Source organism: Lepus europaeus, chromosome 12, assembly GCF_033115175.1.
Source record: "Lepus europaeus isolate LE1 chromosome 12, mLepTim1.pri, whole genome shotgun sequence".
NCBI classification, from domain to species: Eukaryota; Metazoa; Chordata; class Mammalia; order Lagomorpha; family Leporidae; genus Lepus; species Lepus europaeus.
In genome coordinates this window covers 37427227-37441967 of record NC_084838.1, presented here as the reverse complement: position 1 = coordinate 37441967, position 14741 = coordinate 37427227, and the positions used below count along the sequence as shown (strand labels likewise).

The 14741-nt window shown below is 34.6% G+C and overlaps 1 protein-coding gene across 1 annotated transcript in view; it reads left to right on the top strand.

Moving 5' to 3' along the window:
• The window catches only part of LOC133770951 (zinc finger CCHC domain-containing protein 7-like), a 68050-nt gene that overhangs the window by 34612 nt on the left and 18697 nt on the right, over window positions 1-14741 (top strand). The gene's annotated exons all lie outside the window — the stretch shown is intronic.

Here is a 14741-nt window from a genome sequence, read left to right as displayed (position 1 = left end):
GAATCTTACTGGCTGTTATTATCAAGCCAATTTACTGTTAATATTCAACTTAAATAATTTCAGTAATTCAACATAGCCCTACCTCTCAATTGTTTAAGTGTATTAAATGTTAGCTGAGCAAGAGATAATTAGTCCTTTAATTGTACAGTTATGTAATATTAATTAATGCTTATTCAAAGTTGTCCTTTAAAGTTTACCATGTAAAGAAATGAATAGTAAGATAATTAGTAAAAATAGAGCAAAGTTTTGTAAAGTGTGTCTTTCTTCTCACTACTTTCTTTTTAGAGAAGTAAAATGCAAACCAGTAAATAGACTGAAACTAATAATCCATCACGGGCTCAAGAAGCCAGAAATATCAGGTGGTTTGTTTTCACCTTTGTTACTGCATTTAACGTGTTTCAAAGTTTTCAGTAGAAAACTCGTTTCTCAACTATTCCTTAAATCCCAAATTAGGATTTGTTAAAATCTTTATTGTTATGCGGTACACTCATATACACTATACATACTTATTACATATGTTTTTCATTTGAATATGTTGTGCTCAGGTTATACTTTTTTTATCCTAACATAATATGTATGATGAAACCCTTACAGCCTAAACCTAATTAGAATTTAATCATATCTTAGAGGTTTCAAGATCACTTTGTAACTATGTAGCATTATTTTTATTATGTAATATCCTAGTAGTTTTGGTATATTTTCATTTTTTTAACTTTTCTCCACATTTAGAGAATTCCAATCAAAACTTCAAGAGTGGAAAGTACTATTTTTACAGTCACTCTTCATTGTTTTCACCTAACTGACATTGAAGACCGGTTTCATTATAAACGTAAAAATGGTTGACAGTTTAATATTTTAGCTTTTCAAAAAGAAACTTAAATTGTAAAACGAATAGTTAAGAAAAAGTAAATTAAAACAATGAATTTGCCTTTTGGGGGAATTATAGTATACTGTAACTATAGATATAACACATTTAATTTGGTAACTCTGTGTCCCAGTCTGGAATCCTGTGTTTAATTTTTCAGAACAATCTTAAAGTAAACATCACAACTCATAACTAGTGGGTTTAAATTCATGAGTTTGCCATGCAAGAATACATGTTAAACTACTATATTTAAGGATATGTCTACGTATGTATGTATGTATATGTTAGTGCCTTTTAAATAAAATTTTTAATTATTTAAATTCTCAGCTTATAGGCAGTATCCAAATATATGCAGCTAAGCAGTATTCATTCTTGAGTAAAAGCAAGATGCGTGGTGATTTTAGTCATCTTTAGCTCTTTTACTAGGCGATGGACTGCCATCTATTGACTCATAGTAGCCCTCACACGTGAATGTGGCATCAATCAAAGCAATGACCAAGTAATGAAACCTAGGTTAGAATTGTTATTGTGTACTCATTTCAGCCAGTCTGCTTAAAACTCTGAAACTTTCTACACTTAATAATGGATTAATTTATTTTTCTAATCAAAAAGTGTTTTTCTTACTCCAAATAAACAAAGCTATGTTGAGAGTGTAGGGAGGATTGACTAGTTTTTCTGGTTAGAAATGTTATTTGGGAACTTTTCAATTGTTTTTATCTGCTTCCCAGTCTGTTAAGATAAGATTATTTAGAAAGCAATTTAAATTTTAGCAACTACTTATTAGGATCTTTCCAGGAATCATCATCTTTAAAAAAAAAAAAAAAAGTATAGGTTAAACAGAATATTATTGCTCAAACACATAAGGTGGTAAAGTCGATTTGTATAAATGGACTTATGAAATGTTCTCAATCAAAAATTCCTTAAGAATTATTTGGAATTAAGAAGAAAGTTATAAAAGTGTTCACTATCTTCAGTAATATGAAAACTGAGAGATAAAATGAAGTCTCTAACAACTTGTATCCAAATAGAATGGTTTTTTAACCAAACTACATTAATAAAACTAAACCATCATTCTAAATAATATAAACCAACAAAGCTCTAAAATACTATACACAGAGATACAAATATTTATATTGTAATAACTTATGGCTATGCCATTTTATTTTAATACCTATAAAATATGTAACTTAATTTCTGTAGATTATCAAATTGGAGATCTGCATGAGAAAATCATTTTAACTTAGTAATTACATAATTTTCTCAAATAGTTAATATTTTTACCTCCTTCAAAATATTTGGAAGTTTTTAAAGTCTTTAATAATACAGCACTACTCTTGTATTTTAAACTCCATCATATTTTCAGATTTTGGTGAGCCCTTACTTGGTTCTTCATCCTTCAGATAACTCATTGTAAATAAAAATTTTTCTCTTTATTCAAGAAGGAACCTCCCTTCCCCAATCCCTGTCATTTCTGGTCTCATTTATATTAAAAATTCTAGGCCAATATGGCCACCAACAGAGTTTTAAAACCAATAGAATTTTTATAGTAGAGGCTATAATTTGACATGCATTGGATGTTTTGTTAATCTTGTTTTTAATCTGCTTATTTAAAGAAGAACCAGGAGTTTGCTATTTGGGGGTTGTATGTGTTAAGAACCAAAAAGGACAATGCATCTTTTATGTTTAATTTTGTGGTTAGGTTTCTTTGTGTGCATTGTTAAAATCTGTTACAACCCTACTTACCTTTTATTTTAACTAAAGGTTTAAGCAGTAAGCTAATGTTCCCTAGAACTCAATTTTATTTGTTTCTTTTTATTTAATGTTTGGTATGCCTAGAATTCATACTTCAAAAATAAAATTTTTGTTGTCAGGGAAATGGGGAAGAGTAGAGAAATGAGTTCCCTTGCCTTCCTTTCTGGCCTAGTAAAGGATTATGGCCAGAGTTTACTAGCAATCAATAGTAGTCTTACCTGAACTAGTTGAAAGGCAGAGTATAATTTATGGACCATAATTACTAGTATTCCATTTCATTTTGCCCCTTACCTAGAAACATCAGTGAAAAATATATTTTCTGCATCCTCACAGAATGGAAATACAAGCTTTGCACTTAAATGAGAATGTTACTCCCTAAAGCATTCCATGCCATACCACAGAGTGGGTACTCTTAAATGTCAACAGATTTGAATTTAACTTTTTTTTGCAGTCCACAGGGAAAGAATAAGAAAGTGGATTTTAATTCTAGGACTATACAAAGATCTTTATTCTGTGGTGGTGATTTAATATAGGGTAGATAACAATTTTCTAACTACCTAATGCTTAGATGGAATGCTTTTCTTTGAAAATAACGTAGAAGCATAAGGGTTTCCAAAAGTCAGCCTGAATCCAGAATCTTTTCTCTTTAAAGGGCAGGGAGATGGGGTAGGGGAATAAAAAACCTATCTTTCTTAATTGGACCTTTGTTGGGAATCCTAAAGGGTCTTTTGAGAACTTCTTGACTATATAAGCACAACTGCAAAACCCACAAGAACTTGTCTACACAGTAGATACCTGTCTGGTGAGAGGTCTTTCCGATTCCATGTGTGCGGGCATGCAAGTGTGCGTGCCTACCTTGTGTGAGTGCTTGTCTTTTAAAATGTTGACTCCAAAAGTAGAGTGAGGTCTTGTTCTCACTGTATTTTGAAAACATTTTCGTCATATCATTTTTGAGGCCTGGCACAGAAGTTACCATGAACTCACCTTTCAAAGTTCATTGAGATCTGGTTTTTACTAAAAATGACCTTAATACTAAAGCATTACTAAGGAGAACGTGACTGTGTTCTGAAGACTCAGAAGGCACATGGTCCTCCAGAGCCCTCCTTCCAGTCTAGTACTATAAAATAAGTCAGACTGTTTTATCTCTCATGTTACTTGGTGACTTGAATAACAAAAATTGTTTTAAATAAGCATTGATTACTGGTTTTATTATGTTCCATCTATGATAACAGAGATAGAAAATACATTTGGACACAATGACCAAGTTTTTAAAGATTTTCTTAAAAGGAAGGTTTATTTAATAGTTTTGTGTTTATTTAAATGCTCACCTGTTCTTAAAGAATTTAGTGTCACAGTTGTGCTATTAATTTTTTACTTTACTCTTACAATGTTTTGAATCTTGTTTAAAAGATTACTACATTTATGGAGTAGGTTAACTGATTTTTCTGAGTCTTTATTTGACTGTCATGTTAGACCACATTTTGCCAGAACTTATCATTGGAAACAATTGGAAAATGCAGTTTCAAAGCGATGAAACCTGGAATTATCAATCTCAATAAATGGGATTCATTTAAAAATAAATACAATTTGCCAAATCATCAAAAAGCAATTTTCTAAAGCTCCAGTAAAAGAAAGGAGGAAGAAATGAACATTGTGCATTATGAATTCATATGTTATTTTTCGTCTCACAATGTTTGCTCAGACATTTAAAAATTGTGTGTGTATATATTTTTTGAATGGGAATAGAACAAAATTCTTTAGGTTTCAGTATCATTTATATGTATTGAAGCACATGGAAGAATCTTAGTATTTTATTCTTTTCAGAAGAATACTGGAGTTTCCAGTCATTTGGAGAGAATTCTCATTAATTGATTTTTAGTATTTTAATACGAAAATTTATTTGGTATAGATGTGTTAATATATTGAGATACTATCAAATGCTTTATGACAAGAATCCTAACTAATGTAGATTTAGGTGTTTCTGGTTATGAAGTAATGAAAAGTACGTAGCATTCACACAATTTAGAAAAGATTTATTGTAGAAGTTTTGGCAAACAAGCAACCATGCTTTTGCCACTTTCTAAATCTCTTTAATGACCTATTCACCATTTTTTGTTCATTTGTTAGATAATATATTTTGTTCAATAATAAATTAACAGAATCTGAAATTCTATAAACAGTCACTTCCTTTCTTCATTTAACAGAAGTTCCTGTGCTTTTTGATCTGCCCCTCAGTGATTGAGGCAAAGACCAGTACATTTAGGACTTACATAGCTAGTGTTCAAGCTTCAGTTGTTACTTCTGTTTTAAAAATTTGAAGAAAAACTTGTATTCATTCACTTACTTATCTGTTAACAAATGTTTCTCCTGAAGGTGACAAAAATGGAGAATTACATTCAGACTTCTTATTTTCCTTTTCTTTCTTCCCCAGATATGACCAGCTTTCCTTACTAGTCCTTGTAAGGACCCCTTCTTCTTGAAAATTAAATGTAGTTAAATTCCATTTCTAATTGCTTATATTTTAATATGTGAAACCCACTTTAAAAATCTTTTCCTTAAAAAAATACATTAATCATATAATCCCAAAGAAAACTACATTGTATTTTTTACTAACAATTCTGCACTTTGAAAAAGTGCCCCATTATAACAAAAATAAATAAAAGTAGTTCTTAAAATTGTAAAAAGTTATGCAGTTTACTCCCCTACACAGTGTCTGTCTAATAAATTGTAGTTTTAAAACCTGAAATGTTGAATGATGTCTATTCTTTGTCATGTTCCTATATATGAAGGACATGGAACAGTTGTATAGAATAATTTTAGCATATTCAGGTGATTTTGTTTGTATGTACTTTGAACAAATGATTCATGTCATTTCTTATAGAATTATATTCCAGGTGATTAAACTTGTCGTATTCTTTCCAGACATATCAGCAGTAAGTGTAGATAAGTAAGCTAGACCAGTGATACTTGTATTGAACACTCCTTTTTATAGTTGTGCGTGTGACTGACATGGTAGAGTACAGTAATTCCTAATAGTCTTAAGTATTTAGGACTCAGTTAGTCTTGGCCAACCATAACCTTTAATGGTTTAGGTTGATAATTTGAATACTATATAGGAAAAGATTTTTGGAATGACCCCATGACATGTTGACATGAATTATCTTTCTGAAGTAGTATTATATTTTCTGTCATGGTATTGCCTGCAATAATAAACTTAAGCTGAATTAAAATTTGAAGTTTGTAAAACAGTCTCCTCAGTGACTGTAAGTTGACTAGTTATTAAAATCATTCAAACTTAGACTTGAAATTCATTGGTCATTTGATTCCCTCATATCAAAAAGTCTTTGGAATTGTGTGTACTGTTGTACATTTTAAGTATTTTATTCCAGCTATTATGAGATTGGTGTGTTGGTCTTCTAAGAAATAGCAAAAATGTTATATGAAGAAAAATACTACATGTTTAGAAAGCAGTTAACAAAAAAAATTTATTTTTAATATCCTTGAAATTAAATTAGATCATCACTTTAGTTGATACACCAATACAGAACTACATCACATTTCAAAAACACAAAAATTTTTTTAAAGATTTATTTTTTGGGGGCTGGTGCTGTGGCATAGCAAGTAAAGCTGCACCTGCAGTGCCACCATCCCATCTTGGCACCAGTTCAAGTCCCAGCTGCTCCTTCCAATCCAACTCTCTGTTATGGCCTGAGAAAGCAGTAGAAGATAGCCCCTGCAGCCGTGTGGGAGACCTGGAAGAAGCTCTTTGCTCCTGGCTTTGGATCCCTGTAGCTCCAGCCATTGTGGCCAATTGGGGAGTGAACCAGCAGATGGAAGACCTCTCTCTCTGCCTCTCCTCTCTCTGTGTAACTCTTTCAAATAAATGAATAAACCTTCTTTTTTAAAAAAGATTTTTTATTTATTAGAAAAAGTTACATAGTGAGAGAGAGAGGTCTTCCATCTGCTGGTTCACTCTGGCTGCAATGGCCAGAGTTGAGCCAATCTAAAGCCAGGAGCTAGGAGCTTCTGTGTCTCCCAAGTGGGTGCAGGGCCCCAAGGACTTAGGCCATCCTCTGCTGCTTTCCCAGGTACATTAGCAGGGAACTGGATTGGAAGAGGAGCAGCCCAGACATGAGCTGGCACCCATATGGGATGCCAGCGCTGCAGGCCGAGGCTTTAACCCACAGTGCTGGCCCCAAAAACAAAAATTTTTGATAGTGAGTGTTCAGAAATCTGTACCATCAAAGTAGACATCAAGGTACAGTGCCTGGATTTGAGTCCCAACTTCACTTCCGGTTCAAGGTTCCTGCTAGTGCAGACCCTGGAAATCAGCTGGTGATGGCTCACAAGCATGAGTCCCTGCCACCCATGTGGGAGATCCAGATTGAGTTCAGCCTGGCCCAACCTGAGCCATTACAGGCATTTGGGGAATGTGTCAGCAGATGGAAGATCTCTCTCAATCTCTATGTCTTTCAAATAACATTTTTTCGAAAGAAATCTATATTAGCTTTGTTAAAAAAAAAAAAGAATTTGTTTATTTCAATTGGTAATAAAGTTATTGAATTATTTTCATTCCTTTTTTTTCAAATCATATAGAACTGAATCTGTTGGGTAGATTGGAAGGTCATTTTTATAATTTTGTAATCTGGACATGTCTATAAATATCAACTTTATATTAAATAGGCTCCTTTACATGTATTTGTACATTACCCCACATTTCTTTGCATTTAAGAGAACTTAGTTTTCAGTTATCTTTGTTTATATAATAAAAATTTCAATTTATTTTTCTTGAATCTTTCCTTTGTTTACAGTTGTACTATGCTTCATTCTTGTTAAATTCTTAGAAAAATGTACCATAAAACTGGGCAGACATTATTTCCAAGGAAATTATTCCTAGGAAAGGTATTATATCACAGTTTAGGAGAAGAATGCTGGCTTTGTAACTGGACTTTGGTTCAAAGTCTGACTCTTTACTAGCTGTGCAAATGTACTTAAAATATTTAACTTTTTTTTTTTTTTAAATTTTTGACAGGCAGAGTGGACAGTGAGAGAGAGAGACAGAGAGAAAGGTCTTCCTTTTGCCGTTGGTTCACCCTCCAATGGCTGCCACGGTAGCGCGCTGCGGCCAGCGCACCGCGGCCAGCGACCGCGCTGTTCCGATGGCAGGAGCCAGGTGCTTATCCTGGTCTCCCATGGGGTGCAGGGCCCAAGGACTTGGGCCATCCTCCACTGCACTCCCTGGCCACAGCAGAGAGCTGGCCTGGAAGAGGGGCAACCGGGACAGGATCGGTGCCCCGACCGGGACTAGAACCCGGTGTGCCGGCACCGCAAGGTGGAGGATTACCCTGTTGAGCCACGGCGCCAGCAAAATATTTAACTTTTAAGAACCTCAGTTTCTTCATCTAAAAAAACGGGAATAATTCTATTACAGGATTTTTGCAAGTGTGCGAATGAAATGACAATGTAAAGAACTCCACACAATACTGGCATGTTGAACATGCTAAACACTACAGGCTCTGCCATGACAAAGACAAACTCATAGTTACCTCTGTAGAGATGGCCTCTAGACTGACATCGCTACGTAGATTACTATAATGTCTTCTATGCAAGATAAGGGGATTCATAGTGACCTCTTCACTCTGTGTCTTAACCATGTTTCCTTCTTACAGTTACTGCAATTAAAATATCTATAAGCGTTATGTTTTATTAACAAAACTTTATCTCATGGCTGGTGCAGTGGCTCGCTAGGCTCATCCTCCGCCTGCGGCGCCAGCACCCTGGGTTCTATTCCCAGTTGGGGCGCCAGTTCTGTCCCGGTTGTTCCTCTTACAGTCCAGCTCCCTGCTGTGGCCCAGGAAGGCAGTGGAGGATGGCCCAAGTGATTGAGCCCTGCACCTGCATGGGAGACCAAGAGGAAGCACCTGGCTCCTGGCTTCAGATCGGTGCAGTGCGCCAGCCGTAGCAGCCATTTGGGGGGTGAACCAACGGAAGGAAGACCTTTCTCTCTGTCTCTCTCTCTCACTGTCTAACTCTGCCTGTCAAAAAAAAAAAAAAACAAAAAAAAACTTAGTTACTTTTTTCTGATTATTTATATTCATCTTTTTTTCAGAAATGCAGGTAACTTTTAGTTAAGTATAAGCAAACTTAAATTATTAATTCAGTTTACCTCAGAATGATTATAAGGACGTTTAAGATTAAAGGCTGCTTTCTTTCCTAAGGAAAATTATTATATAAAATATGTGTCATAAATATTTGATGTTATCACTTCAAAAATATATTAAGCTAATAAATGTATAATTCTTAAATGATAATTTCAGTGTCATCTGAATGTAGTTATCTGTCATAAGTCCGTGAAATTCTATGAATCTTTCCATCCACTGTAAATAATGAATAGCATGAAACTAAATGATTCACACCCATACATATACACATCCCAGTTATGATACTTTGTTAGGAGTAGATGGTAGTCAGATGAGGAAGGAAAACAAAATAGTATATCAAGTTTTTGTGTTTGAGGTGAACTACTTCATACCTTCACATGAGGGATGCCCAAACCATTCAGATTTCATAGCAGAATGTAGTGGTAAAAACAGGGTCACTTCTGCAGACTCCCCACCACATTCTAAGACAGGCCCAACAATAAAGGCAAAGTAAGTGCTTTTTCAGTGCATGTATTTGTGTTATTTCTAAAGGCCTTTTTATTCCATGTTTATTCTTTAGGATAGGTAGGGGCTAAGATAATATATTAGGAAAGCAGAAGAGCGTTGCTTGCTCCTTTTAAATGGGTCCTTGCAGTTGTGGGATTCCCTGTCTTTTGTAACTGAGAGTGTTTCAGTAGAGTAAGCAAGGTTGAGATGTTGGCGGGTGGGGTGAAGGCGTGTCCATGTTTTATAAGTCCTGTAAAGTTATGCTAAAAATGAGAATCTTGGGATTTATTTGGATGTCCTATATATTAGCTAATAAATATAGTAGAGCTATGGTTCTGTTCTTTTGTAATTTTTCAGTGAAGGCTTGTGTACAGTTGTACATAAGATTTATGAGCAGATTGGATTATGTTAAGTATTTCCTACAGTCAAAAGATATACATTCATGTGGTTTCCATGTTTTGTTGTCTGCCCTGACATTCAGATAAAATATCTGTGGATTCATACAAGTATGTGTTCTTTGCTGTCCCTTCCCCCTACATCCTCTCTCCACGCCCTCCTCATCCTTCCACCTTGCATCAAAGCTTGTGGTCCTTTTCCATCCGTGTACTAAAAGGTTTCTTTGTAAACCAAGCCATTTGTCCATCATTGTTTGGGGTCCAAACAGTGGTAAGATACTCTGTCACCGATCCCGTGTGCTATGAATGGCAGCTCCTCTCCGGACAATTGGCGGAGGGGCCGAGAAATATTCCTGAGAGGATTATTTAACCTTTCAATTTAGAGGGCACAAAGCCTGGCTGATTAATGAACTTTCTGATGGGCGCTGATAAGCGGATCTATTTCTTTATTTCCCCTAAAAGTGATTCCTTCTCCTGTCCATATTACTATAATCTTAAACATAAAATGTGGCAAATAGATTAAAAAACAGCACTAAAGAGTTTATCTGGCTGGCAAACTGAAGGAGCTAAATTAAAATTGGTAATGACAGCAGTGGCTCAGCCTCATATATGGTTTTTAAATGCACTGTGTATTTTGAAGAGACTTATTCTCCAGCTCCGCTGGTAATGACTGCTTTTGGTGCACAGTCTGGGGCTGGCTTCTGTTATCCCCACCACACGCCACCCCCCCCAAAAAAATGAGTTGTGTTATCTGGATGGCTGCAGACACATACGCATCCCCCTTTCTCACTGCATGGGCAGACAAGGTCGATAGCATTACAAGGTATTTGTGGCAGTGCTTGTTTCAGTTTTCAGAGCTGCCAGTTTCCAGGCGGATTTGAATTACAAAAGAAGAAGCTGGCATGAAAATTGAAAGGTTTTATCGGCTGGTCTGAAGCCTCATAGCACATTGCTTATTTATGCAGTCCATTTGCACCAGGAAATATAAAAAGGAAATACATTTTTAAAATAAGGCCATAAAGACCCAGATATGTTTAAGATGGCAAATAAAATATAGATACCTATAATATCTTTCCAGGAAACGATTTTCACTTAATGTTGCACATTACTTCAGAAGAGCATTTATGTTGCTGTCATAAATTTGTGCGTTTGTGTCACTATGTAGGTAGTCTCTGGGGATTAAGAAGGAAGCCTTTGCTAACTTACTTTAAAATTAAAATAGACGGAGGGATAGCTCTGCAGTTTGAGAGCTACATTGGAAATATTTAAATAGGGTGGTAAATTAAACTTAAACTAACATTTTTGCATTCCATGTAAAATTAGCTATGGCCCAGTGAATAAATGCCACTACCTTTAAAGAAAATTGGGATGCTTTTTAAGCCATGAAGATTTGGAGCATTCAAAGAGTGAATTACTGTGATCCTACTGTCTTGCATATGTTCATTGTTCTCTGCTTACTGAGATTTTCTTTTTTGTTGTTGAGATTTTGAGGGGGAGGAGGAGTGTCTTATTCACAAAAAGATCATAAATTAGTAAGTTTAATAGCTCCTTTGTATAAAACTTGTACTTTTAGTCTTTAAATGTGTGTGTGTGTGTGTGTATATATATATATATATATATATATATATATATATATTAGATGTTTATCTCGTGTTTAAGTTGTGAATAATTGTTCACATGGGGTTTATATAGACAGTTTATATCATCTACTCAGGTTAGTTTAACTTAGTTTTAACTTATTGAGAGAGATACATTCATGCAGTCCCTTAAACTCTTTGATTATGTAAAATGAAAGTAAGAGTATACAACATACAGTAGTGCAAGGTCTTGAATAATTAATGGCTTTACCTTTGGTCATTTGCTACCTTTCAACCCATTGGTTTGTAGAACTTAAGTGTAAGTGGCTAAAAGAGAGGTAGAGAGGAAGTTGAATGTATATAGGAAATATCAAATCAATAAAGCAATACTCCTTATTCTGCCACAGTTCAAATGAACAGTGTTTAAGAATCCATTTCCTAATAAAACAGATTATAAGAGATGCAGTTTTCTACAATTTTCATTTTCACCAGTGTCTGGTACCTTTCTCACATTTTCATGACCTGGACCAATTACCTCATGTGGTTGATGGGGTTTTTTTTGTTTTGTTTGTTTTTATTTTTGTCTTTGTGTGTGTGTATGTGTGTGTGTGTTTTAACCAGAGAGAATATCGAAAGCATACGTGTCTACTGCATGCTAATGATGTGCTGTACATTTTTTCATGAATTTTCATAAGGATTTTTCTACGTAGCATGTGTGGCTTAATGATGTAATCACCCGATAGACTAGAAAATGCTCCAAAGGAGACGTTCCGGTCTGTTGTGTACATAATACATGTTTCAAAAATCTGCCTAATTAAGGAATTACCCAATGGATTGGGAGTCTATTGAGTACATGACATAGATTTTTAGTACATAAAAATAATTGTTATATATGGTATATATAAAAATACTGCTTCATATATAATTTTCATATATGGTACTTTCAGTGCCATTTTTAGGATGTGAGAGAAATTATTAATGTCCGTTAGAGTGCAAGTGATTTTTTTTTTGCGCTGAAAAAAGAATAAAAGCTTTTAAACCTTTATAAAGGAAACATTGTTTTAAAATAATTCCAAAGTTTTTAGCATAGGGAGAAAATTTCTCCCAGCATCCCTCAGATACTGTGAATATTTGCCAGATTATTGTGCAATCAGCGGAAAGCTTTGTCCAGAACCCTAAGCCTGGAGTTCAGGTCCCAGGTGTGAGAATCCAGCTCAAAAAACACTGTGAAACAGGGAGGAAAGAACATCAATCTGAGTTTTTGGTAATACCAGATCATCGTTTTTACCTGATGACAGAGGAGGCTTTGGTTCCATTCACTGTGAAATAGTTTGCCCAACTTTTAAATTTCTTCTTTGAAGCCTTAGGCCCCAGATTTCTTTTTTTTTTCCCTTGAATATGTACTGATTAATTATGTTTTCAACAATACTAAAGGAAAGGGAAAGCATCCATTCTTCTTTCCCTGCCTATTTTATAAAACTAAATAAGATATTTAGAAGATTGTATCTGATTTCTGGAGTAACCAGTAAAAAGCATTATCTTTAAACAGAAAAAAAGTATATTTTAATTTGAAACTTTTGTTCTGCTCAAATGTCCAACTGACGCCATTAGATCACTTCAACTAATAGTCTTTGAATGTGATAGCAAGCTCTTGGTATGGAACAATAATTTCTTGAGAAATCCTATTTGTTCACATGGGTTGTATGTTTTTTTAATACATGAATATTAGGGAGGTAGTGGTCCTATTAGTGAATTTATTGCAAGAATAAATTGATTTGGAAACATGTTAAAAGAATAAAGTTGTTCTGAAACGTGGAAATGATTCAATTTAAGTGGGATATATGCAAATGAAATTTGTTCTGAAAGATTGGCCCTAAGCTCTACTTTTCTCAGTGTTGTATTTGGTTATGAATACATATACCTCAAGTATTTAATATATTTGTTTTTAATATATGTTCATATACCATGTTGGATTAATAAATAAAAACAGTGTGGCTTTTAAGCATATATGTAGTTATATAAAGTAAATCCATTTTGCGTTCATGAGAGTAGAAAATTCCCTTTAATTAGTGAAAGTGATTGCATATCCCATATAGTAATGAGCTTCAACTAGATGCAAGCTCTCATTGGATCAAAGTCAGTTCAGATAAGGGCAGCTCAAGGTCACAGAGGGAGATGCCCAGCAGGTTTATTTGCATAAAAAATTAGTGTTAGAAATAGGACACTGAGGCTGCTTTGGCGTTTTGATCTCTTGGCCTTTGTCATGGAGATTCCTAGTAGTGAGGGGAGTAAGGCCAGTGTCCCAGATAATGATTAACTGTTTTAATGGCATTCATTCATTCATTCCGCACTAACTACTCATGCAGAAAAAAGGGTTATGTAAAATGACATTAGAAGAAAATCATTTGTAATCGTTGCATCGGGCTGCACTTTGAGGAGACATTAGGAGTAAATCCGTGGCGTGGTAGGCTTATGCTTTATCTTCTGATATTTACTGAGTTTACTGGTGCATGAAAAGCTTTCAGCAAGAATAGCAGATGGGATGGACCTTTCATAGGTAATGCTATCTACCAGGTTATTACTTCTATATATTGATAGTAAAGTAATCTCCAAGATATCACCCTACAAATACAGATTATTTAAATATCTGTAAACCATCCCCCTCCCCCAACCAAAAAATCACCTGCTTTCATAAATAGTTCATTTGGTGTGGTATCCATTGGGTCAAAGTCTTTTAGATAATTTTTTGACTTAAAAAGTTCTGAAAAATTACATTCATTCCCATATATTTTATTTTTTGTCAGCAGCATAGGCACGTGTGGCAGAACCCTGAACCTAGAACTAAGCAGTTGATACATTCTGCTTTAAAATGAACCTGTAATGTTAATCAAAAGTAAAGACATGCTCTAGAGCAGAAATATTGAGTCACAAGTTTATATTTCTAACATTTTTAAAAGCTTAAAGGCTTTTCTTAGATCATAGTCTGAAAACTTGTTACTGGAAGTCGTTGAGTTTTTCCTACTGTATTCTAATACAGACACGTTCTCTAATTAAGTAAGATCCAGACCGATTTCATTCTTATTAACTCCTACTGTGTGATAGTTTATTAAAATTAGAGTATGTAAATGGCATTTGTCGTATCATTTACTAATTGTTGTGAAACAGTTTAAATTTCATAACAATATAAATACTGTTCCTATTTCTATTAGTAATGAAAGTTTTTAACTAGTGGCGTTATTCAGATTGAATGAACATCCAGACGTTTGCACTTCATCCAGAGATTCAAATGCAGAGTGAGGCTAAATTTGAGATTACTTTAAAAATAAAATGACAAGTGCCAGCATGAACATGCTTTCCAAATCTTGATTGAGAAGAAACTCTTCATCCCTCGAACTATAAGTCTCAGTTTCTATTCTCTTTGCATTACTAATTTCTTTCTGATTTTTCCTGAGTATATTCCACATTGCCATTATAAAGTAGGGGAGACATGAAGGCAGCTATATTA